A 25389-nucleotide genomic window follows, 5' to 3' on the forward strand; every position below is an offset into this window, starting at 1 on the left:
TGTGACTTATGAGAGACACGAGACATGAAAAAGTTCACGTGCTTTTTCAATGGCATAAAGGGAATCTACTGTCCACAGAAACCTTTCAACCCAGATTTAATGAATATGGCCAGCGTGAAAGACGACAAGGTTGTTAATGCCTTCCTTCCACACGAGACCTGTACTCTGCTCTCCAGATTCGTGAACGACTATGGTTATTGCCAGAGCTACTGTAGCAAGAGCTAGAGGCCTCCCTTTCACAAGAGGCATCTCTGCTGCTCCACCTGTTGTGTAGAGCAAGCAAAAATACACTCCCTATCTCTGAAAGAACAGGCAGCTTCCTTTTCTGTTTTCTCTTTCCATCATTCTATTTTCAGCCAGTGTATGAACTCAGGGAGAACAGAGCTGCGGCCTGTTTTCCATCAGTACCAAACAACTACATCCACTGCCGCCTCCAGTGCAGAGTTCATTCAACGCTTCTGGAAGAGTCCCAGTGTATTTCTCAGAGCATTGTTTCCCTATGACCCTCTGTCTTCAGAGCTGCTATTCTATAGTTTTGTCAAAACAGCCATTTCCTTTCTAAAAGTGGAAAGAGAAATAACTGCATTCAATAGCCTGCATTTTCTGGGTGATTTCTCAAGCTTTTTAAAGATCTATGGCATTTATTTATTCCCCTTTCTGAACTAGTTCCAGCTTCCCCATTAAGATGTCTTGTATTTCATCATTAGAACAGACAGTGTTATCTGGCCCGGGACCAGATCAGCTCCAGACAGCGAAAGCTCTGCTGCCAGCATTGACAAATTATCCCGCTATGACAATGCTCTGCAGCACTCAGGATCCTCTGCAAGCCCATGTGGCCAGAAAAAGGAGGAGGCGTGCCCTTACCAATGGAAAGAAATAAGCTTGAGTCACCCCAATGGAAGCGAGACCTGTGCTGTTTGCATGTGGAACGGAAGGTAAAGCCCTTGGTCACTGGAAGCAGGGGGACATCAGCTGTGTGGTGACACGAACAACACTGCAGTTAAATAACAGACCAGGGAAGGCCTCAACCCTTCTAGACAATTTCAATTCATACACTGGAGCACAGGTGTTACTGCTGCATTTAAATACAGTTACAGGGAAATTTCATTAGTGCAAAGCATTAGGAGCCCCTCATTTGAGGAAAGTTCCTCCTTACTTTGCAGTAATATTAAACCTGCCTCCTTCATTACTCACATGAGGTCTTGTGTTAATAAGTGCTCTTAGAGGTTTGATTTTTGCCGAACTGTATCACCTGCTCTGTATAAGCATAAGCACTCTCTGTTCTTTGGTAGTGGTCATATCTAGGTAGTCAAGCAGCACAACATCCCATGCTTACAGCTCCGGCAGGTTTCCGATGCCACTGTGTCACTGCACGTGCTATTCTGCTGGCACATGAACACCTTCTACAGAACACTTCATAAGCTACCCAAGGTGTCAAAGTGTTGCTTTCCAAATATAAATGTTCAATGGATTTTGTCACAAAAGGTGTTTGGTTTTTTTTAAATTTAAAAAGCTTGCTGAGTTTTCACAATGTGCTTGAAAATAACCACCTGAAGTCTCAGTTTTGTTCTGCCACACCTGTGAAATATCTGGACTTGAATGAAACAGTATGGGTCAATGAAAAACCACTGTCTAACAAGTAGCCCCGCTCTACATACAAGTTCTGCACTTAGGAACTCTGCATTTATCTCACCTGGTATCTACTTCGCTTGCCTAATTAATTTTGTGAAAAGTCCCTGAGAAGAGAAACAGCCAAACTCTTCTTTGCAGGAGAGGGATGTGAAGTTTTGCCCAGAGCCACTAGGTGATAGCAGCAGCACGCCCAGCGCAGGGCTGGCAAACCCTCACGCCTAATGCTTCCAGCGTCTTATGGTTTTAACACATCTGGTATTGATCTGGAAATACCTGAGCAGCTTGTGTACTGCAGAGATGTGTGTTTCTTGCCTTCATTTCTTTCTTTAAGTCCGTGCTGGAATATGCTGACAGATAGCCAAGCGGACTTGAGGTTCTTCATGTGGGTTTGGTTTTTTAGGAGTTTTAAACACTAAATGTGCATTTGCTGACAACTTTGACAAATACTACTAAAAATAACTTTCTGATTTTGTTATGTTAGAATCTCTAGATAGGTTAGTAACTGGATGAGTAAGAGACACTGGGTAAAGATCCTGTTTCTACAAAAGGCAGATTTTTGACTCCACAAAGGCCAGAATTTCAACCATCTGTCTGACAGACAGACAGACAACTGTGATCCCTTGTCATGAGAGTGAATTATCTGTGAAACTACTCTCATGTCCAGATAGCGATTCCTGATAGACAGCAGACTGATTTACTCCGGCAGCTAGCAATGGAGAGTGCTGACCACGAACGTCCACACCTGGGACCTCTGCACTTCCAAGTCCACTATCTGGAGAGGAAGGGACTCAGCATCAGAAGACTCCAAGATAACGGCACATGGCTCAGACACAGGGTGAAGAATCACACCTGCATTCCACTAACAGCCCAGAGCTAAGAGAAACAATAGTGTGAATATTATTCACTTCACCAGTTCCACCTGTAAATTTCACTCAGACTAGTATCTCCACTTTGGTAGATGCCCTATAAACGGAAAATTACAACAATCCCATTTGGAACCTGGCCTTCAGGCCTGCTTTGGGGTATGCTGGCCATGCAGAGTCACACAGGCCAGCAGCACTAAGGAGTCCCCAGGTCAAGTCTGTCCCGGCCCAAGGTGTGCAGAACTGCCACAGCCCGCAGTGTGCAACCCTCTCCAGTGTGCAGGAGCCACGCTCCTCCGTGTTAATATTCGGGATATTGAAAAAGGTAATTACACCTTATTTAGTAGCATTATATTCTGCACGGGGTTCAAGGCTGCACAGCTGCTACCTGTCTCAGCCCTTCAACACATCTGATGAAATCAGAGTGAAATCAGCAAGCAGTCAGTTGGCTCTCAGAGTTCTCCAAGCAGGAAAAAATGTGACAGGACAAGCATGTTCCCCTGCCAGCAGCACTATCTGTGTCACTGTTAATATCAATCAGAGAATGGAAGCACTGGAGTATCTCATCCTACCTCATGATGTGGGAAGTATCTTCAGTAGAAGGTTGTGGAGAGCGAACATCTGCTAGAACGAGACAAGGATTCGCAGATTCCATCTGTATCCCAGGAGAGAACAGTTAAATCAAGGTTTAAACCCATGCGAAGCACAACAATCTCAGACAGCAAGCTGATTTAGTGGCACATGTCTTTAGTTAAAAACTTGGATCAGACCATCATGATCCTATTACTTGGATTTGCACACATGCCTCAACATTTCAACAGCGACATAGCTCCAGTCAAACATACAGTATGTAACGCGTATTTCTATTTTCAAAGTGCTAGAACACATGAAATACATTGGTATGCGAAAGTACCACTAAAACAAGTGGAGCTGCCTGAAGTGTAAATCTCAGCACCAGTGGAGTAAACGCAGCCCAAGCATTCCTTCACGAGGGACAGGACCTGCACAAGGCTGGCTTATCTGAAAGGGCAAACTAAGCTCTTACCCCAACTCTCTTCCGATCTTCAGAGTTTAGTGCAGGCCTGTAAAACAAAGTCACGCAGGCTGAGCAGCATTTGAGCACAGCTTCCAGCTCCAGACTGGGCAGAGACCTGTTCAACACAAACAACAACAGGGGGCTGAAAAAAATCCATCAATCTCTCATAATTACATTCTCTGCGAGTCTCCATTTCTCAGAGAAGCTATTTGCCATAACAACTTGCTGTTCAAAAAAGCTATGGGGATTTTGGCAGCTCAGTTAAAGTACATAGTTTAGATTTTAATGAAAACAAGCTTTTATAAAACTTAACAGTCATAGAAATGTTTCCTGGGTTTTTCCTGTGTTCTACTATTGTCATTAATTTTTCATGAGTATCATTCCACCGCCATCCATGCAACTCTAATTTCTACAGTGTGCTTTCCTACTCGGTCTCGCTATTTTATTCCCAGCTTACCAAAGGCTGGATTTTATAGAAGAGTTCCATTCCCATTTAGGTGCCAAGAATAGATGGACAGACTTCGAAAAGAGCTTTGGGTAGCGAGCTTCCTGAAGAGCCTGGCATTCTCTAAACACTGCAATAAAAGCATGCAAAGCCCAGCTGCTGCTGAGAACATCTGTATCAAAACAGGAGCTGAACCCTTTTCAAAAGCCATCGGATTCGGACACCTGCCCCTCAGCTCTTCTGAAAATCCAGCCCCAAAGGTACACTCACAAGAACCGACATGCACTGTAACTCAGACACCGAACACCATTTTCCTCTCGGCTGCAGCGTGCAGCTCCACGCGCTGCCCAGGCCGCTGCTGTCAGGCAGTGACGCCCAGGGATGCTCCGTTGGCATCCAGGGACAACGCGATGCCAACTGCTGCGACAGCAACCGCGCACAACAAGCACAGCAAGACTGGTCAGACGAGTCAGACCAAAGATGCACTTCGTCTGCTGTTTTGTCTCCAACTGCCCAGTTGTCAGTGGTGAAATACAGCATGACTCTTCCACTGCTGTCTTCATGTCACTGGACTGCCCTCTTTCTTTTCCTAGGTTAATAAACCTTTTCATCAGAAGAATTTTAACAAGCTAAGTCAGTTTCTAACAGTATGAAAATAACCAGGCTGGGATGAACGTGCTCTCATGCCCGCAGATGGCAGCATTTCATTGGTGCTAGGACACCTTTGCAAACCAGCATGTAAGGACTATTTGGTTCCCAGCATCCCTGCAGCCTTGGAAAGCGAAGCAGAGGAGCAGAGAGAGCCAGACAGAAACCGCTCAGCAAAAGCACCGGCTCATCCTGTGCCCCACAGCTGGGGTGGCAACGCAAGCACGTGCCACCCGCCCACACAGGATCTTTGCCCCTTTCTGTTTGAACAATGTCATCAAAAGCTTCAGGCCTTGTCAAGAGTTTTAAAGTCTTTTCTAAGCACTGCAGATGAATAATGCAATCAGACTCTTCTTCAAGCAATCAGGACAGCTGAGTATGGAAGTAGTGATTTTGCATGAATTGGGAAAACCATGTGCCCAGGAAAAAAAAAAAAAAAGAAGGAAAAACAGAACAGGGATATAACAGCCCAGCGAATAGTTGGTGGAGAGGTAAAGAATGTTATTGCAGCTTTTAAATACAGCAATATTTAACATCTGTCCTCCCTTGCAGATCATCAGAGACTGGAACTGGAACCAGCAGGGCGCTGGGAACAGTGGGGTGGTCCTGGGGCCAGCCTGCCCGCTGACAAGAGACATGCTGGGTGATCCTGCCACCCCACACCAGTGCCGCGCTCAGAGCTCCCTGGGACGCCAGCTCCTGTCTGCAGGGTTGGGCGGCAGGTGGCAGCCTGTGCCCGCTCCTCACTGCGGGGACACAGGGACCCAGCTACTGGGACTGTCCCCACCACAGAACGGGTCATTCGCACACTGAGTGCAGAGCTGCAAAGAGAAAGCGATTCATCAGCATGCAGTAGCACACTGCCCCGTCTTTGCAGTGACAGATACATACACCATGAAAGGAAGCATGCAGAGAGCTGACTTCTGTTTGATTTTCTTTAATTTGACTAAACCATAGTTTAGGCTGCAATGATGCGCACATCAAATATAGAGTGGAAATCCACCAAGAGGCACCATGTACTGCTAATTTCTGATGCAAGAGTAGCACTACCAATACTCAGAGCTTTAAAAACATGAGGACATCCACACCTACCTCAAATATCTCCGTGCTATCAATATTTACAGGTAGGAAACTGAATGAGACAAAATAAGGCCCAAAAGGGATTCAGCCCGATTTCATGGTTTCCTGGCACAGAAGCGGTCTAAGCTGCTTTCCCCCTGCAGCCACGCTGCTGCAGCACGGCTGCGTGACGCTCAGCCGCTGTCTCCAAGGGGAACGTGCGGTGCCCACTGTGACACAGCATTTAGTTCGGTCGCTCATCAGTAGAATAGTGCTTTTCAGAGAGCACTGCAGATCTCTTCAATTAGGCTCGTGTTCTGGATTTTCCTAATTTGTTACTCAGACGGTAAATTCTTCCAACGGTTAATTATCTTACCCTGAAAACACACAGACTTTTCCAGCTCCTGTGCTAGCTCCTGCTCCCAATGCAAGCCGGATCCCGACCTTGAAGCCAAATGCCACTGTGTGTTTTCCCACTGGCTAGTGGAGCCATCTGTTATAAGAAGTCATCTTCCCCATATTGTGCTTGCACATTGTGATGGAGTTTCTTCTTTATTTCCTCTTTGATAGCCTAAATGGATCAAGCTCCTTACATCTTTCACGAGAAGGATGCTTCCCAGACTCTGAATCATTTATATGGCTCTTTTAAGAACCCTTCCAATTTTTCAGCATCCTCTTTGATCTGCAGACACCAGACCCCAAATCAGTATCCCAGTGAATATCTGGTTAATGGGGGTGGATGGGTGGTAAGCTTATTACATTAGATCTGAGAAAGGCAAGATTTGATTTTAAAGTGCACCAGTTCGACCGAGAGGGAAGAAGGATAACAGAGGCATTGAACTGGGGAGACGCTTCCTGAAAGGATTAAACTTCTGTCTGGGTAATGAGAACATCCACAGTCACATTAGAGCAGATTAAAGAGAAAGATAAATTCTCCTGCTTCAGAGCATAAACCAACGGCTGGTGGGGATGACAAATAAACGCCTCCTTTGGGCAGAGGCTCCTGTAGCTGTTCACTGGAGAGAGCTTCCATCTCCTCCATCTCCCACTGGAGAGCTGGCTACCAGACACCCAGGACACTGGGACAAATGGTCTAGAGGAGATCACCCATCTTTCTATTCCATGGAGACACACACAGATTGAAGAGACAAAGGGTTTGCACTTTAAGATTAAATCCTTTTGTTATCTCTCTCTGCTTCCAAGCCTATCTAGGTAAGAAGGCTAAGAAATCGAACTGAGAGATGTATTACAGGCTGCATTCTCCCAGCCCCTTCCCGCTGCAGTCTGTTTGGGGTGGATGTGAATATATGTGCATGATGCAACAGTCCTCTCACCCCTGCTCGGTAAACAGCCCCCACTTGGACTGGGCTCTGAACCTTCCAGGTGCAAAATAAAACTGCTTGGTCTGGAATTTGGAAGCAAATGAGCCAGGCTGCTTGCTCCAGGCTTCCAACTCAATAAACATGCATCTATATCTAATGGACAGTCTGTCACTTCCCTCTAATAGAAGTCACCTGCTCCTCTAATAATCATTAAACAAATTGACAGCACAATAGCCAAGGCCTCTCATCTTAATGCCACCTGCAGCAACAGTAAAATAATCTACTGGTATCTTTGCAGAAAGGCCATTATTCCACCCAATATCAATGCACATACACTCCATGTGACATAGAACAAACACGTCCATGAAGTGAACAAACTGCACGAGAAGAGAATCAACTGTCCTTCCCAGCTCCCCTGTGCGGGGCAGCGTCCACACACACGTGTTCAGCAGAAATCACCGACACAGCAGCACTGCATCTACTCCAGGGCCGGTCCTGGATTTAACAAACCCCACGGGGCTACCGACCACCTGTGCTTGCTCTGGGAGCTGGGAGGGAGGATGCAAGCGAGGAGCCTAAAATGGGTTGTGTGGGGATAAATTGGGCCCTTGCTGTTTGTCTGGTCCTTATCTCCACAGTACAAGAGCATATCAGTAATTTGCAGAGTTCTCTTCACAGCATGCCCGTGTGGGAGGGAAATCACACATCCCCATTTTGCAAACAGGGAGGTGAACCAAAGGAGCAGTACAGGATTCTTCTGTTCCTGCCCAGAGTCAAGCAGGCGGTCTGCAGGTGATGGAAATGAAACAGCATCTCCCAAACTTCCCACTCCCGGCCATGGAGATACACTGAGACTGCAGCTATTGTATGTAACTTCATTCCGAGATTATTCCTTCCTTCTAGAATGCTAAAGAGCCGGTGTTTGACACCAAGCTTCCGGCTTGGGTCAATCCTCACTTTGAACACCCCTCCTCTGCTCCTGAGCTGCTGGTACAAGCACTCCAAGGGGTGTAAGACAGCAGGATGCTCACAGTCCCAGCAGAGCTGGGCTCCGGGCCCACTCTGCGTTCACAGGGACCAGAACCACAGCGCCACGGGGAGCTGCAGCGTCTGCCTGGAGGACCGGGAACACACGCCACGACTCCTCCTGCCACGCGTGCTGATGCTGTGATCAAAGTAGTTCACACTGGATCTAGGTTACTCTAACCAAAGCACATTAGACAAAGATTAACATGCCTAAATGATACATGTGTTCTAATTAGAGAATGTAATCACCTCAGGCTTGATCATTATTGCTCCCTTCACGTTTATCATTTCAGCTGCATTAAGGTCCCTGGCAGTTCTTTCATCTAACTTTTATATCCAAGGACATCAAGTTTTTAATCATTAAACACCTTAAACACCACTTTTCAGGAACCTTTGAAGAATAATTATTTTCCCAGTACAAGCTGCGTATCACGGAAGGTTGTTGTAAAACCTCTCATCTCCGGCTGCTGCGCTTATGTCAACGAATCTCTTTGGAAATGAGACTGTGGGAAAGTAGCTCAGAAAATAGAGAAAAAAATGTTTTGTCATTCTCCCTCTATTTTTTCATCCTTTTTGTTCTGCTGGAGCATTTCCAACTCAACTACAGAACCTGTCAGAGCGTCAGCGTTGTCATGAGCCAAAGGGACTTCCATTCGAGACTGAGCCCTCAGAGGCACCACCACCCCGACCCGCGCTGCTGCCACCGGGCTCCCACTCCTCATTCAGCTCAGGGTTTCTTCTCATACCTTCCTGCACACATCCAAGTTCTCCCCTCCACATACACCACAAGAACAATTAAAACTGCTACATCATTTGCCTTCCAAAAGTCCTCTTTCGCAATATTAGTGATACACAGGAAGACATTCAGGAAGAGTTGGCATAACTCTTCCCACATTCACTGATACGTGTATTTATTATGTGGTTAGCTACACATGACTCTGCAGAATGAATAATTGTGGCTGAGAATATAAAAATAGCCCACTATTAATCTTTCTGTGGAGGGAAACACAGATTCATTGGTGCAGGCAGAGGGAGCACTGGCAAAACTTCACGGCTGCTTCCATAAAGCTGTCAGCCCTGCAGGCGGGCTGGGTTTTAAGCTCAGGAACACAGACCATATTGGCACCAAGTCTTGCAGCAGAATAGCAATGAGATCCCCAGCCAGGGCTCCGTGGCTGGGACAAGGACACAGGTACAGAGCTGAGCTCTGCACCAGCGGCTCCCACCCAGCTGGTACAGGTGACCGCACTGCTGAGTGCGTCTAGAACAGCAACGTTCCTTGTCTCTGCAGTTCTCTCTAAATACACTGTGAGTCTCCAGTGCGGCTGCCTACCACATACGTATTCTGGACATTATCTTACAGATTACTAAACACAGTTATTGCTCATGAAGTTGGATATTTCCAAGATTAGGACCTAGAAGTTCCCATTTTGAGGCAAGTGTCCTTCTCCTGGCTGAAAACTGAACCAAGTTGTCCAGACCATATCCTGTAATGAGACACTCAAAAGAACTTTAGCACGCTATTACTGTATGCATTTTTCCCCCTTTTTGATCACTCAGAGAATTGGTACAACAGCTCTGCACAGCAAAATGAGAAGTAGATGGGCATTCCCAGGCTCCAGCTCCTGTCTCTAAACTGACAACCAAGTGACAGCGAATGTGCAATAATTCAATATTAACATTATGAAACAACGTAAACATTCCTGGCCCAAACGGCATTTCTGATGCAGTTCACAGAAGACTGGATGCAAATCTCTTTGAAATTCATACGATACCCTTGCAGTCTGTTTGAACATCACTGGGCCCCTGTAGTGGAAATTACATCACACAGACATGGGCTAAAACACCATTCTTTACCTCCAGCCAAGAGTTCTCTATATTATTAGAAAGTCATTACTCCTTCCAATCCAGACTGCAAATATTGGAGGTGACTAAGCATACGGTGATTTGTTCGCCCAGCCTCCTCTCCCCATAGCAGGGACGCCACAGAGGTGGTAATAAAATCTGTATCTCGTGGTTCATGCACATTTCAATATTACTCTGCTGCAATTGTGCCTGGTGAATGGAAAACAAATTTAAATCAAGATAAAAGCCCAGGCAGATGCTATCCATATTGTTAACTGCTTGTCATAGGTGGAGATGCATTTCGTATCCTTTGGGAACAGCACTTCCCATTTTTCTCTCACCATGAAGCTGTAACATTCGTTGTCTCTGAGCAGGAGCTGCAAGAATTCCACTTGGGTGATACGGGGGTGAGAATGCAGTCTAGTGCTTTATAGTTTACTTTCTTATACTGCTTCCTCCCTATTCCTCCCCAGTAACACACACATTCTCTGCCACAACCTCCGCTATTTGCCTTGTTATAATTAAGAGATCTAACTGAAAATCCACTGTAGTCAGCACAGATCTTCCCACTGGCTCCAGAAAGATCTGAAGCAAGGGCTCAGAACCTTGGTGGATCTCTTGTGAAATGTGCAATGATATCCTGAAGACTTCAACGGCACCTTTGGAAGCACAGATAAAAATACAAGTATCCTACGAAAACAGGTTGGGGTGGCCCTGCAAGAACCACAGGAACGAGTCGTGTAAACTGGAAGACTCGCCCTTGTCCCAGCACCCGATCCGAGCGCACAGGCGGCAGAGCAGCGCAGCTCAGTCTGTATTTATTTGTATCACTGCTGTGTTCCTCTCAACTTCTCCCCTCCATTGCAGCTTCCAAAGCCTAGTTTAGCACAAGCCCTACCAGAAACAAAAGCCAGAATAAAGGTGTGCTGTCAGCAGCGTATTTGTGACTGGATGAATCGGCACCTTCAGGGCAGGAGAAGGAAGAAATATTTCATGTCAAAAGAGCTGACCCAATACAGCTGCTTTAATGCAAAGTCCCAGCAAGCAGCACACTTCTACCCGGGTTTAAGCAGCCAAGATAAACTGCAGGGTGAGGGGTACACAGGAATATAATATTTTCACTGTACAGGCACAGTGCTTCATTTCTACTCCTATTTATTTCAACCTAGTCAAAGACAGCTGGTACTTTACCCAAAGAACATTGCTTTTACAGGAATATACTGTCTGCCAAACCAACAACAGCTTTTTTTAATAGGCCAGCAGTGCTAATACAGAGTGAAAACACCCGCTCCTCACCAGCTGACTGCACTATAGTCTCAGCCCAGTTTCTCTGCTACCACACCAACAGCCATCGCAACTAACAGTCCCGTTCCTTACCAACAGAACCCTCTGATTCCAAACAGACGTGGCGAGCTGAAGCCGCCACAGACCCACAGCGCCCCCATCTCAGGGCACATCAGCCAGGCCCAGGGGGTTAGCACACCAGCACAGGCTCCGCTGGAGCCCGCGGGTTTGAAACGAACACGAGAGCAGATCCTTTCCTCGGTTTGTGCTCTCATTTTCTGTTTATCATTTTTCTTTTCAGAGCTTCAGGAATTAGAACCATAATGCAAAGGCCTCATTAAGATTATGTAATTAATTTCACTAATGAGAGAATTTCTAAATGTGTTTTTAAAATATAATTATTTAATTTTTTATGTGGTTGCCTAATTTCCTAGGTAAATACCAGGCTATTGACATTTTGCAAGGCTCACATTTATAAATAGCGTATTTCCAATGCGCTAAACTTAATGGAATCATTTTAGAAAGCCTATCATACTCTTTAATGTAAAGTTTTATTACTTTTTAGTAATTACAGTGTTTGTTTTGCAGAATTAATTACCAGCTGGCTTCAACCTGAGCAACTCATCATTCCAGGCGCCTCTCTCCTCTGGCTATGCGCTAAGCCTGGGTCATTGGCATAATTACTGCAGATTAAGAGAAACAGGGAGCTTGGGTTCTGTGTTCTCCTCTATACCGGCAATAAACATATTTCCTCATTAAATACACCACTTTGCATTAGACCTTGAACAAGAAAGGTGATGCAGTAAGACACCAAAACAAAACACTCGGTTTTTGTTTATCACACAGTGCTTTAAAGGGTACCCAGGGATTCTGGCCCGGATTTTGGGTGCCCAGGCTTTCTAGCCCTTATGTGACTGTTCAGAAGGGAGCTGGTGCGTTTGAGAAATCTGAGCTATGCATACACTGACACACTTGTATGATCAAGGGCACCATGATTACCAATTATTCTACATTTCCAAACCAAACAATTGCTTACATTATGTATTTTTTTTAAATCCTGCACTCTCAAGAACCAACCACTCTGTGCTTCTTGACTAGAGTCAACTTCTTCCTCCTGCTGAGACCACAGCTCATTAACATAGTTAATGTTCTCACTAACACTGTTTGGAGAACGTGACAAGTCTAATTTGTTACTGACAAACCAGTTGGGAGTATGTTTAAAATGCATCAGTCTTGCAGCTGTACCTTCCAATAGACGTGTGGATCCTGTCAGGGAGACTTGCTATTTTGTTAAAGACGATCTGTTATTTCATCAATCTTAGCTGGCTCCGGAAGGGAAAACCCTCCACTCTGCTTACTTTCATTTCTGCTTTTAGATTTTAAGATAAACCATCTTTAAAACACATGATCACAGCCCAGGGAAGGCAAGAGACAGCTTTGACACAAAGCTCGGGAACTCAGAGGTGCTCGATTCCCCAAACAGATCTACTTTCTAATTAAACTGTATAGCCAGTTACCATATACCGCATCTTCCTTTCCGCCTCTGATGGTTTGATGAGATGTACTTACAAGGTACTGAGCTTTAGCGGTGGCTTTGCAGGAAAAATAAGCGTGCGCTTTGGCAGCCTGAACAGCCGGTTTGGCACCAGCCTCTCCCCTCACACGAGCAGCACTGTGCAGAAGGAAACGGCTCAGAGGCTTAAAAACCCGAACTGCTGTGAGCTTTCACCATTGTTACCTTTAGCACACAGCCAGCACCCCAAGAGACGCGAGATGTTAATGAAAAGGTGTTAATCCTTCCCAGCTTCTTGGAGTTCAGCCCCAGAGGACCCGTGCAAGTCTTTAAAGCACTGGGAAATAAGCAGCTTCAGGCTCTGAAGTTCCAGCAAGTGCTGTCAGTGTTGGGCTGGTGCCTTTGCCTCAACCAGCACCAGACAGTTTAAGGTCCTCTCCACCAGTTTCTCCCTTGCTGCTTCTGCAAAATGGAGCAGATCTAAAGTAGATCCTAAATCAATCTACACAGTTAATTTGAGACTTCTTACCTTGTAAATATTCCCCAAATCATAAGGATGCCGAGAGCTGATCAGAGAAGTTCATGTCTCCATTGGTGTAACATTATGTTCGTGTACATCCTGGTAATATCTCAGCGAGAGTTTCAGACTGCCAGAAACACCGTGAGAACTCCCTTTTGGGCAACTGTGTGAAGGAAAAGGAGAGAGTGAATATTAAACGCACTGTAATCGATATTTTTTACCATAGTGCTGCAGGAGAGCCCGAGCCAGCGTGTGACCAGCAGTGCCGAGCCTCTGCATCCCGGGCACAGCGCCCGTGCCGCTGCTGCCCGACCGCAGGAACCAAACCTGCTCTCGCACTACAGCGCCCAACACGCACTTCTCGTTTCATGCAGGGATGGAGACTGCAGCTCCATCAGAGATTCGGCTGGCCTCAAAGCTCATTTGGAACTAAAAGCCCTGTAAGAAATCCATAACGAGAAAGATCTGATAGTTTAATGCATTCCTGCAAAGAACTGTAATGTGCTGGGAAATGGATAGGCTAATATTCCTGAGATCAACTGGAGGCCGGCGTGTTCAATTTCAGCTGTAGTGCTGGAACAGAGGGATTCGGTTCAGAATGGGTGGCACGGTTCAGAGACAGTCACAGACTATGCGACACTTCTAGAGAAACCCAGTTCCACTCTTAAAACCTTAACATTCAGTTATTTTTACTTGTGATTCCCGCTCCTGTTTCAGTACAGCAGAATCCAGTAAAGGTTCCCATAAAAGAAAATGTTCAAAATGAGAACTGAGGCAGGTTCAGTCGGCTTACAGCATGAAATTATATACACAGCAACGGAGAAACTTCACTGATTTCATGTTCCTTTTTCACACTCATTAACTTGTGCTATTTAGCTCTTGTTTCACGTGAAAATGGGAAATGTTACCCGTGGAACAGAGTCCTCTGGCTCAGCTGCTCTGCAAACACAGTCAGGCAGGGCCTGCAGCCCCTGCCCAGCGCCAGCCAGGCTGCGCTCAGGATCAAGGCCCCTGCTTCCTTTCAGTTCTGATTTAAGCTCCGCTCTGTTCCAGATACAACAGATTGCAAAATCCCAGAACTTAAACAGTAACCGGATTCTTGGGTCAGATCTTCCTGAACCAGCACACACCAGTTCATCAACAACTTGAGAACAAAGTGGTTTGATCCTTTAAAAAAATAAAACGCAAGCAGAGATGCTCACAATGACATCTTTGATGTTTTATAGATTAAGAGAGTCTCTCACAAATAACAGTCATTTCTTGTGTCAGCTCTGGCTTGGAGACTTTTCATTAGCTGAGATAAACACTAACTGGAAAATAATTAAACTAGCATATAGAGCCTGGCCTTCCCATCAGCGCTTGTAATAATTAATCAGCACTATCAATAGATTTCAACAGCATTAAAATTCTGATTCACTGCATTATTCCTCAGCGCCTCACCACCCACTTCTATTCTTAGTTCCGCTGTGTGCAGGAAACATTATTCCTTAAGACAACACCAAGAGGACAAATATAGAAACTCCAATTAGCCCTCATTGCCACTGCCCGGTAACAAAGTGTCAGACTTTTCTCCATAATTGCCCAGCATCATCCAGTGCTGATCTGTGAGTCTGAACTCATTGCTCTGGTTCCCTGTCCAACCCCACAAAATGAGGCTTCTGGGAGCAAACCAAAATAAGGAGGAAAACAATGACCAAGAAATGTTCTCCAGCTGGCACAGTCCTATCGCTCCTTTTGGTGGCCGGTACTGTTCTATTCACCGCAACCGGCTCAGCCCAAACTTTGTTAATCGCATCAGAAATGGAGCAGGGCTTTTCTCACCTCTTATTTTCACATAACTTGAATGAAACCGACTCTTATCTCCAGAAAAAAAGAAATCGATAGTGCTGCAGGTGCTAACACATACGACTCTCAGAAATGGAACAAGCATCTGGTCAATTTGTCTTCATTCTTCCTGATCCCAGAAGATAAACGACACAACACCAGTTTTTGTTCAAGCCAAATGGGTCATAATTATCTTATACCACTTCATTCCCAGTCCAGAGAACAGGCAATTTCTTGTCAGCAGCCAGGATAATAATCCTAAAGATCTTCTGCTCTTAAACCTCACGCTGAAATACAGGCACATCTTAGATAGATCAGTGAGAATACACCCTATTTCGAAGCTGAGCAAGCAAGCGGATTAGCAGCAAGGCCAGCTCGGGATATTGCATCGTTTACCTGGGTCGGGAGCTCTCATCTCCATCTGCAATATCCACAGCCCTATTCTCACCACCACCAGCCACCACCGCGGCTCGAGCGGGAGTAATCGCACAGCTGCTCAACGGAACTGGACCTGTACAGCACGAGAGGCACTACAAGGCTGACACCTTTGGCTACCGAGGATTCTGTTTGGTGAGTATTATACAGTCTTTGTTAGAGGTGGATTAACACACTTTACCAGTACATCATCTGTCCAAGGAACACGCAGAAGCACCTTCGCACACGACAGAAACCTCCAACCCCATAACTGACATTTACAACTTGAAAATGCAAGAAAAACAGTATTCCAGGTACTTCACAAACCACCGAACGCAATGCTTCATCCACATAATCCACAAGCAATCTTCTTGGCAACCTGTGTTTTCTAAGCAGGAGACTGCAATGACGGTTTGGTTGCATATAATTGGATCCCTTTATATGTTTGTGTTGTGCTTATTTCTGAAACCTTCCAAAACTGAAAGGTGGCCTGTAATATTTGACTCAGCTTTTCACTCTGACCCAAGGGATCACACATTACTTTGCACATAGTCCAGAGAAATACAAGTTTTGTATTAGCACGGATCAGAAAGCACAGCTATCCCTCAAGGACCAGCCACCAGGACATAAAAGGAAAACTGAGGAAATGGCACCAAATTTAAATTGCTTTTTATTTGTATTTGTTTTTCTTCGGAAGCTCCTACTGTCTAGATCAGCTTCTGTTGTAAATGCAATTCAGTGGGGAAACAGAAGAGACTGAGGCCATTTTTAAGGCATCACGAGTTTTTCACAGGACGTTGTTCATTCACACCTGCACACTGAGGCGTTTGGCTACGGCAGACTGGAGCGTGCAGCCCCGCTGCCGCTGTCCGTGGGTCGGCTGTCCCTCTGTCCCTCAGGCCGCTGTCCCAGCTGGCTCACTGCACAGAACTGCACAGCACTTAACCGGCTGGTTTTTGGCTTCCCCTTGTGCATTAAAGTTTTAAAGACTCAAAAATGAGCATTGAAAAAATTTCCCTCAGTCAGCAACCTGCAATCTATTATGGCAATTAATCAAAGACATACTTTGTCAACTTCCCCTTGTTCTCTTATGCTTTATGATCATGTTTTTATTTCATCAACACAATACAAAGGGATTAATCTTCATTGCAGGGAAAATTGTTTTCCAGACTAAGGGCAGCAGCCTTAGCTATGCTACTGATCTCGTGCTCCAAATCAAGCCCTGAGAGGAGAATTAATTATTTTAACTGGGATACATTCATTAAGCCCTAGCGAGTGCACTTTCAAGTTGTGCACGTTATCGTAATAAAGATCTGTCATTCGGGGCAGCACACTCACAGACACGGCAGGTTCGGCAAGCAAACGTGAGGGTCGCGGGCACCTGAATGGACTCGTTAGGGTGACCACGTCAACGGGGGTGCAATACCTACAAACACCACATCAGTATGCTATTGCACTGCTTCGTTACTGGAAAGAATACCTGCAGTAATTACACTGTTATGATGAATATTCTACAGAGCAGCAACCATCACTTAATCTGTTACCAAGTGGAACATCGAATTGTTTTTTGTAGTTTGGAGGCTAATTGCACAGCAGACACTTCCCAGTGCAGGCTGACACGCTGCAGCAGTTCCGTGCCTGTTATTAACCCCAGTTCATACGACTTCGCCGTGAAGCTTTCAGAGTTCAGGAGAGGCCAGGTGGAAGAGGACACGCAGGACGTCTGCAGCCAGAGACACCCTCACCATCCCAACCACCTCATTCTCCTGCGGTTTCCCCTAGAATATCAGCTCAGCTTCAGTTTTTGTTAGAGTTCTGTGTGACCTGCTGTTAAGTGTACGTAAGAACCAACAGAGTGACATCCCACATCTTGCCTGGACCGTCTGGAGTGTAAGCTCCATAAAAACCAATATCCAGCAACTTTGAGCATTATTTTGCACCACTCATAACATCTGCAACACCCCCAGTCACTTTTTAAAGTCACCTGGTGCCACAGCACCTCATTTCAGTGCTCCAGGACTTATTGTAGTCTCCGTGTTCTTACCAATGCATTTCAGCAGGATTGTCCAGACATTCATACTGTAGATGTCTGAACTATTTGCAGGTCAACCGCAGCACCCTAAATCTTTACACTGACAGTGGAACTTCAGAGCATTAAGTTCCTGTGTTCTTTGCTTTTCTCATTACTCAGTTTGGCCTTATCATTGGCTCATTGCCCACAAAACATTGATTAGCCACAGAACGTCTGTGGCCAGCACTGGAAAACCAGCCATAAATTTACATTCTCTAAAGAAGTTCTGACAGAGCCAATAACAAGCTGAACACCTTGTGGGCTCTTTTATTACCAAGTGGATAGAGGGCTCATTTCACCAACTCAGTAAATAATTGGTTTCAGCTTAATGCTCTTGTAGTTAAAAGAATTACTAACAACACCCACTCAAGAAAAAAAATACAGCACTAGCCTCAGGTACAGGTTCTGATACACAAAGGACTAAGTGTGTAATAACACTAGTAACACACTGAGCTCAAAACCAGGTGCATCATGTGAAATTCCTCCCTGTGGACACAGCTAGTACTTCTCTGAATCTCTTCAAATGAGGGTTGGATGCAAGATACTCCACATACACATGGCACTTACTACTATAGTATGCACCCACCTCAGAGCTCACAGCTCACTGCTGCTCGCTGGGATTTTGGGGCTGATTTTCAAGGAACGTGGGGAGCTGCACACACACTCGTGCCTGGTCTGACGCGATGGTTCAGTGCTCACACGGCCAGAGCCCGCCGGCAGCGGATCACTCAGCGGATCACTCCCCTGCCCAGAAAGCCGTGGAGAGCCCTGCCCCTCCTGAGCCCCGCTCAGTGCCCACATGTAGGGAGTGCAACAGGAAAACTCTTCCCCACTTTCAGCTTCTGGAAAACTGGGCTTTGCTTCATAAGTACAAAATTCAGAGATAAAGTTTGTTTTTCACTACTCCAAAGGGAAAACAGATCATTTTCCAGGTCTTTCCATCAGCTGCATTCCATCCTGTGCCACAACACAAGAGCAGCGTTACAGACGCTCCTGTGCTGCCATCCACCCAGCACCAATTGCAGCTCCCGATAAATATCTCCCACGGCCACAGGAAAATGCCTTTTCCAGCCGCGTGCCTCCTGCCCCTCCTCTGGAAAGCCTGCTCACGGAACATGCACTGACTATCAGCCGAAGGGCTGCCCCAGCAGCACACTGTTTGCTCCCATCTCTGCACTGCTGGAGTTCTCCGTTTATTTCCCTGATTGCACAGTGCGCGTTCAGATCCTTTTCCCACTCCTACTGACTGAGGAGGGCAGGTGCAGGGAAAGGAGCTTATTTTTAATGGCTTTGTTACTACAGAGGTTTTAGGGCATTACCAAAATCAAGTGAACTGCTTTTCTCTAGCTAAGGCTCAGCTTTCAAAAGACTGGCATAAGGAAAGCAAAGCAAATGCTTGTGAACTGTGTGGTTCCCCAAGCTCCGGCTACCAAACCGCCAGCATCCCCAAAGCAGCCAGACGACGACGGAACTCGAGTGAGCGGGCTGCAGCACCGCCCTCGGTCACCACTGAGTCAGACACAGAGGCCTTACAGAAAAATTCCCTGCACTTTAACGGCTGTAATTGCCTCTCATCAGATCGAGTTTCTTGAGCCCTTACAGGTCCCGTGAGCTTTCCTGATGGCTCCTGGATTAGAAAAGCCATGCCCCCTCTGTATTTAAGTGATCATAACACATTAGTGATAAATACAAAGTAATTGATTTTTTTATTTCCTCCCTCTCCCAACAAGCTTAAACTAATAATAATTATGTGAAAGTATTTCCATTGGTAAATTTATACATTTCTGGCAGGAAAATCAATTGTTTCAAGGACAAATTCTATCACAAGAATTAATCATTGCTATCTTCAGTTATTGTATCACTCAATTATCAATGTTACTCATGATGCAAAGTATGTAGGAGAGCATCTTAATTACAAAATAGGATTGCACAGTAACTACCAAGTCTTCTGAAAGGCAACGAATGGGAAAACAGTCCTGATGTTGGAGCACGGCAATATATACACTGTCAGGACTTCCTGCGAGGCTGCTGCAAGAATTTCTTGTCCCAACATGGCGACTGCCCTCTGCACAGTAAGCGCTGTCCTGCACAGAGCCGCAAGACAACCCGTCCAAAATCTAGTATTTGAGAGATGCTACATCAGTCACACTTGGCCTGTGCTCCCCCGCATCAGGGCAAAGCCTCCACTGCAGTTTGCTTTCCTTTAGAAGGGGAAATTCATAATTAACTAGTTCAGATTCCTTGCTACTGTAGATTGCAATTGCTTAACTGATTTATATCTGCAAAGGATCCAGTCCTTGATCTTGAATTTCCAATTAATTTTCTTAGTAGCGAGTATAACATGCATGTTTGGTAAGAATAAGAGACAATGACTGCACTGCTGTTCTACTGTACCATGAGATAAATTATATTCATCATGTGGCTCTAACCATGTCACCCCCACAGTGCACAGTAATTCATCTCCCATAACCCTGATTTCATTCTGAACCTCTGAGCAGATCCCAAGGGACGCTGATTGTTAGCGTGTCTGTCAGGCAAGCGCATCCCTCTCCTTTCCAGCGCCTGTTCGGCTGCTGCAAGAGGCAGCATTTCATCTCAGCTCAAAGCCGCGTGGCTCCGCAGGTGTGGGCCACGGCTGCGACCGCGCAGGGCACACGGTGCTGACAAGGCCCGACTGCTCTGGGTGCACACGTGCCGTTGGCCTGGGAGACTAAGCTTGATTTGTGTCAGTCGAGGACTATGACAAGATAGCTCGTGCTGAAAAAAGTCTTAAACTTACTGTGCAGTCCATGGAAAAGAGTCTAGACAAAAAAAGACATGCCCCAGGATGTTGCCCAGAGGAACACAACTTTGCTCACAGCCTGCCGAGCAGTCCCATTTGTTCTAAAATTAAAATGAACTAAGTTGGTAAGTCAAGGAAGAGCTTGAGTCATGCCCCAAATTGAGACAGCCTTATGCAAACCTGCTATTAAATGCCAGAAGAGACATTAATGTCTACAACAGAGCTACGTCTGACCAGCTCCCCTTTAAACACATCTCTAGTCTTGCGCAGTCCCTGAACAGAAGAAAACAGCTACCCTGGGCTCCCTGCTGCGGTAACTACTTTTCCGAGAGCACCTCACTGGTACACGTACGAGCACAAGAGCTCGAGATGCTTCCCAACCGGCAACTCGTTCTCACAGTGTGTGCAGGAGCCAGGCGCAGCGGCTGGAGGCAGCACAGCGCTGCTCACAGCCGTCCCTTCGCAAGGAAAGGACCTTGCTTTGGTTCTTCCACTGGTCCTCACAGCACACATGTAATGAAGCTAAACTGCAAATTTCCTCCTCTAAGTGACAGTAATTTCCTGTTGTGCTCCCTGCCTGCTCAGGTCACCCAGCCTCATTAGGCACAGCAGCTCAGGTGCCCAGATCCCCGGGGTTCTGCACTGGGAAACCTTTCCCACAGTCATTCTTCAGTAACTAACTCAAATAATGCTTTAGGGACCAAAGAAAATTATGTATTTTAAACATTAAAGTATTATTAGTAGTAAGCAATAGAAATGATTGTTCTGAAATAGAAAAACACCTCCTGAAAGAATCTGTGCCAGCCTTAATTACACTCCCATTGTATTTCATCTTCATGCTCCCCACACTGAGAGGGAGGGGTGGGTGGAAGATAATTGGAACAAGGTGAAAATGAGTGCTCATTAAATTGCAGACTACACAAGTACTCATTCCATGTGAGAGGGCTGTAAATATGACTTTTAATGAAGTTATGACATGCTTGCCAATAAAAGTCATTTACTTCACAGTATTACAGTTAATTATACACAGCTGGAGCCATTTATTGCCCATCCCTTGTTAACTTTGCCTGAGCTCATTAACCCTTTCACAGCTCTGCTATGATATCTCCCATGCAAGAAGTATAGGACAAAGAAGCTGTAAGAACTTTAGGAGGAGGAGCGGGAGCCTAGATACATCATTAAATGAGAAAACAAGACGTTGGTTCACCTCACATTAAACCACATCTGGTCACCTTCACCACGAAAGCGATCTGCCTGTCGCAGCTATGAACACCGGTAGCTGCCAGTTCTGCTGCCCACCGACAGCCCCGAAACACATTCAGATAAACAGTTAAACACAAGAACTTTGCATAGACTCTTCTAAACTCCACGTTCACAATCAGTAACTGAAGGTTAGGAAGTCACAAGCTCATTACCAAGTTTCCTTCTCTAAAATTGTCTGAACAACTTGTTGTACGTTACCTCTAATACACTTCACTCTAATCTTTGTTCAACGGGATATCAGCCAGATAACGCACTGTGATACAAATCAAAGAAATAACGGTCTTGTACTCAGAACACAGAGCAGACTGCCCTGCCCTGGGAGCCAAGGGCTTGATGCTGCAGCACCCAAGAGCTGGGACCCTGGGAACGCAGCAGGATGGACAAGTACACAGCCGAGCATTCAATCCTTCCCCCAAAAGCCACAAGCACAATATCCCTGTCACAGAAGCGGGGTTTTGTTTATCAGGGATCAGAGGAGGTCAGGCTCTAGCTGGTCACGATCATTATCCTTCAAAGCTTCTGTTTCTACACAACCTCAGAAAATGAAGGCTGGCAAAATACGACAAAATGGCAGCAGCAGCTTATAAACCGCATTTCCTTAACCTGCCGGCAGAAAATCCAAACCCAAGACTAGTATTCTCAACTGGGTTTAATAAATAAAAAGGACTCAAACTCTCCATCCAGCATCTCACACAGCCCTGGCACTATATCATAATTTGCTCCAGTTTGTTAATGAAGACTAATTATCCAAATAATTCAGCATGACTATCTGTTCCTGACCACTGCAAGTCATCCTGCTGCTCCTCAAAATCCTGTTTGTTCCTTCTCCCTTCTCTTATTTTAAGCCCCTGACTGTTCCAAGTGCCTTTTATTTAAAGAGAAATTGGTTACCTACTGTGTACGTTTCTGCAGGGAGCCCTTTAATGTAGACTGTTGCAATTTTCTCCAGGAATATACTAATAATTACAATGACTAGGGACTTGCACTTTGTTATCTAAGAGGAAGTCACAAAAACACAAGGAAGACTTATTTGTTTAAGTCCACACAGAAAACAGCAATGTGTGATAAAGCCATAGGGTCTTGTTAAGCACTAATGAGCTGGGGAAGAACTAAGACCATTAAAAAAAAAATAATAAAAAAAATAAGAGAAATCTGAGCACAGAGGCAAACAATTAACTGCAGCACAATCAGCGAGCTGACCACGCCACTAAGAACTATACATCCTCAACCTTAAAACATGAAATTTACTCTTTTTAATTCAGACGCAGAGATTTACAGGTAACATTTTCAAGGTGATTTCTGCTCAGCAATTTAAGATTTTGAACAGAATGAAAAGACCTGTCCAGGCATGAAATGCAGCAGCTAGATTCAAGCTCCTGCTGAACGGAAAGCCAGCGTGAGCTCCCCACCATCCACGACAAAGCCGCTGCTGGAGCAGCCGAGTCAACCGCGTGCGGGTTCGCGCCTGAGCACACCTACGCGCGAGGAGTTTGTCATCTCAGGACTCGGAGCAGCTCGACGCACGAGCTGGAGCACTGCTGCTGCACATCCGCAGCCTCCTCGCCGCTGCAGCCCGAGGGCAGCGCTGCTGCGCTGAGGCTTTTGTCTTCCTTCCCCTGGGTGTAGATACAGTTAGCTTCAAAAGCTCATCCTACTGACTGGACTGACTTCAGGCCTTCGGAACACGTTCTTAGACATTAATACTCTCTGTGTTCTCAGTTCACACCTAGAGACTCTTTGCACATTGGCACACTGCCCCATGAGACTGCAGCGACATCCAACTATCAGGCCAAGCACCAAAGAAAGGGCCCAAATCCCATCATTATCTGTCTCCAGAAGCAGATACAAGAACCACCATTCTTACCCTTCCTGGTGTACAAACTACTCAAGAGCGCAAAGCAGCTGTCATGCAGGCAGACGCCCAGCTGGCTCAGGACTGCAAGGAGGCTGGGGGGCCACACCACTTACAGCCAGCGCTGCCTTCTTCATGGACCAGCTTGTAAATCTACTTTCGCAACTTCATACATTGTCACTATTAAAGCTCCAGTTTAGCACAGAGGAATACGATTAACAAAGAAAGCAAATAAGGGCATGATTCACTATTCTAGTTATTTGGAAGTCATGAGGCAGAGACAACTATTTCAGCCCCTTTCTTGCCAAACACTGAGAAGCCAACAGTGAAATATTAATTAGAGAAGGAGCTAAAACTTGCAAAGATAAAATCTTCAGGAATTGCGTTCTAATGGCTAGAGTAGTTAAAAAGCAGAATTCAATATCTAGGGAGTAATGCTTAATCTGTTGGATCTCTATCCCATTGGAGATTTTTAAGGAGAGATTAGAAAAACATGTGAGGAGTGTTAAGTCTTGCTGACACTGCCTTTGAACATACGACCTCAAGAGATTCCTTCCAGCTCTGTTTTTCTCTAATTGCACGTTGCAGAAGGCTCTGAAATTCAACCTCTATTGAAAGACAAATGTAAACCTTGAGAGAGTGCCCGACTATGAATATACCATTTCACTCCACCCCAGAATCTGGGAAAGCGATTAGGAGATCTCTTGAGTGTAGTCAAGTCTCATATTAGCTTACTACCACAAAACCTCAAGTCTCACCAGCGCTGTAATGCTTCATTTGAGAAGTCTTACTTTTAAATTGCAGCAGTAACTCTACCAAATTCTTTTTATAAGAATGCTTTAAGATCTGATAGTGAATACATCAGGTGCTATACAGAGGAGGAGAAGCTTGCCTTCTCTCCAGCATTCATAATATTCATAGACCAGGAGGAGAAGAATGAGGAAGAGAAGAGACATCCAGAGAGAAAATGATGCTGTTTAATTCAACAAGTCTAAACAATGGAGCTCAAAGGCTAAACCCTGATCCAGTGTCCTGACCCAGCTGTAATGGCTGACTCTCACAAATACAGGAAAAACAAGTAAACACCAGAAAACTTCCAGAAAACAAGCCCAGTCAATTGATAACTGCACGCAAGCTGTACTGAACACAGCCCTGACTCTCATCAGGTAAGCCACCGCCTTCTCTCTTTGGAAAGAAAGGTGATATTAGCTCCCACTTGTAACATAGACCTCTGCCTCAGATAAACCAATTCCCACTATGAGAAGTCTCCAATGTCTTCCAGAATAATAGAGAAGCACTAATTCACAATGAAACCAAGCAGGGAATTAAGAGTAACTGATGATACTATACAGAAGAATAAGAACCCCAAAAGGCACAGGCCCACAGTACCTGAGAACCACATAGCACCAGCTCAGCAAACACTAAATCCAGGCAACGAGGCAAACCAGGCAGGGCCACAGCCCAGCTCAGGGGCCAAGCGAGGCTTGGGGCATTGGACTAGATGATCTCTCGTGGTTCCTTCCATTCCCTAAAACTCTGTGACTCTGCGAGGGCTGCAGGACTGAGCCACCAACAGGGCCCAACTGGCCTCAGGCAGAGATAAAATGGCGCCCTGGAGCCGGCAGGGGAGGGGTGCTGGGCGGGGCCGAGAGGAGGAGGGCGGGGCCGAGAGGAGGAGGGCGGGGCCGAGAGGAGGAGGGCGGGGCCGAGAGGAGGAGGGCGGGGCCGGGTGGGGCCCAGGCTGGGAGGGGCCGGCGGGCTGGGCTTGTATTGCATTACAAAATACCTGACTGTGCAAAACAAGCTTTTTTTACGAGTAAGATGAACATTTGCGATCAATACACGGGAGGATTAGAAAAAGAGACCCCTGTAGTAAGTAGTGACTCTTTCTTAGATGGTAGGCATTTAAACAGGACCCTTTGTTTTCTAATTTAATGAAATGATCATGTTAGCTAAACAGTAATTGTAGATTTTAATCCTCTTACATTGA

At 45.7% G+C, this 25389-nt stretch overlaps 1 protein-coding gene across 3 annotated transcripts in view; it reads right to left on the bottom strand.

Moving 5' to 3' along the window:
* The window catches only part of LOC110365005 (uncharacterized), a 209987-nt gene extending 184979 nt beyond the window's left edge, over positions 1 to 25008 (bottom strand). For all 3 annotated transcript variants that reach the window (XM_065040887.1, XM_065040888.1, XM_065040885.1), the window contains exons 1-4: positions 24789 to 25008; positions 13203 to 13356; positions 3541 to 3646; positions 3068 to 3150 (exon numbers count right to left, since the gene is read on the bottom strand). The gene's annotated coding sequence lies outside the window, so the exon portion shown is untranslated. The remainder of the gene's footprint in view (positions 1 to 3067; positions 3151 to 3540; positions 3647 to 13202; positions 13357 to 24788) is intronic.
* Positions 25009 to 25389: the final 381 nt, after the last annotated feature.

Source organism: Columba livia, chromosome 25 (assembly GCF_036013475.1).
Source record: "Columba livia isolate bColLiv1 breed racing homer chromosome 25, bColLiv1.pat.W.v2, whole genome shotgun sequence".
Lineage (NCBI taxonomy): Eukaryota > Metazoa > Chordata > Aves > Columbiformes > Columbidae > Columba > Columba livia.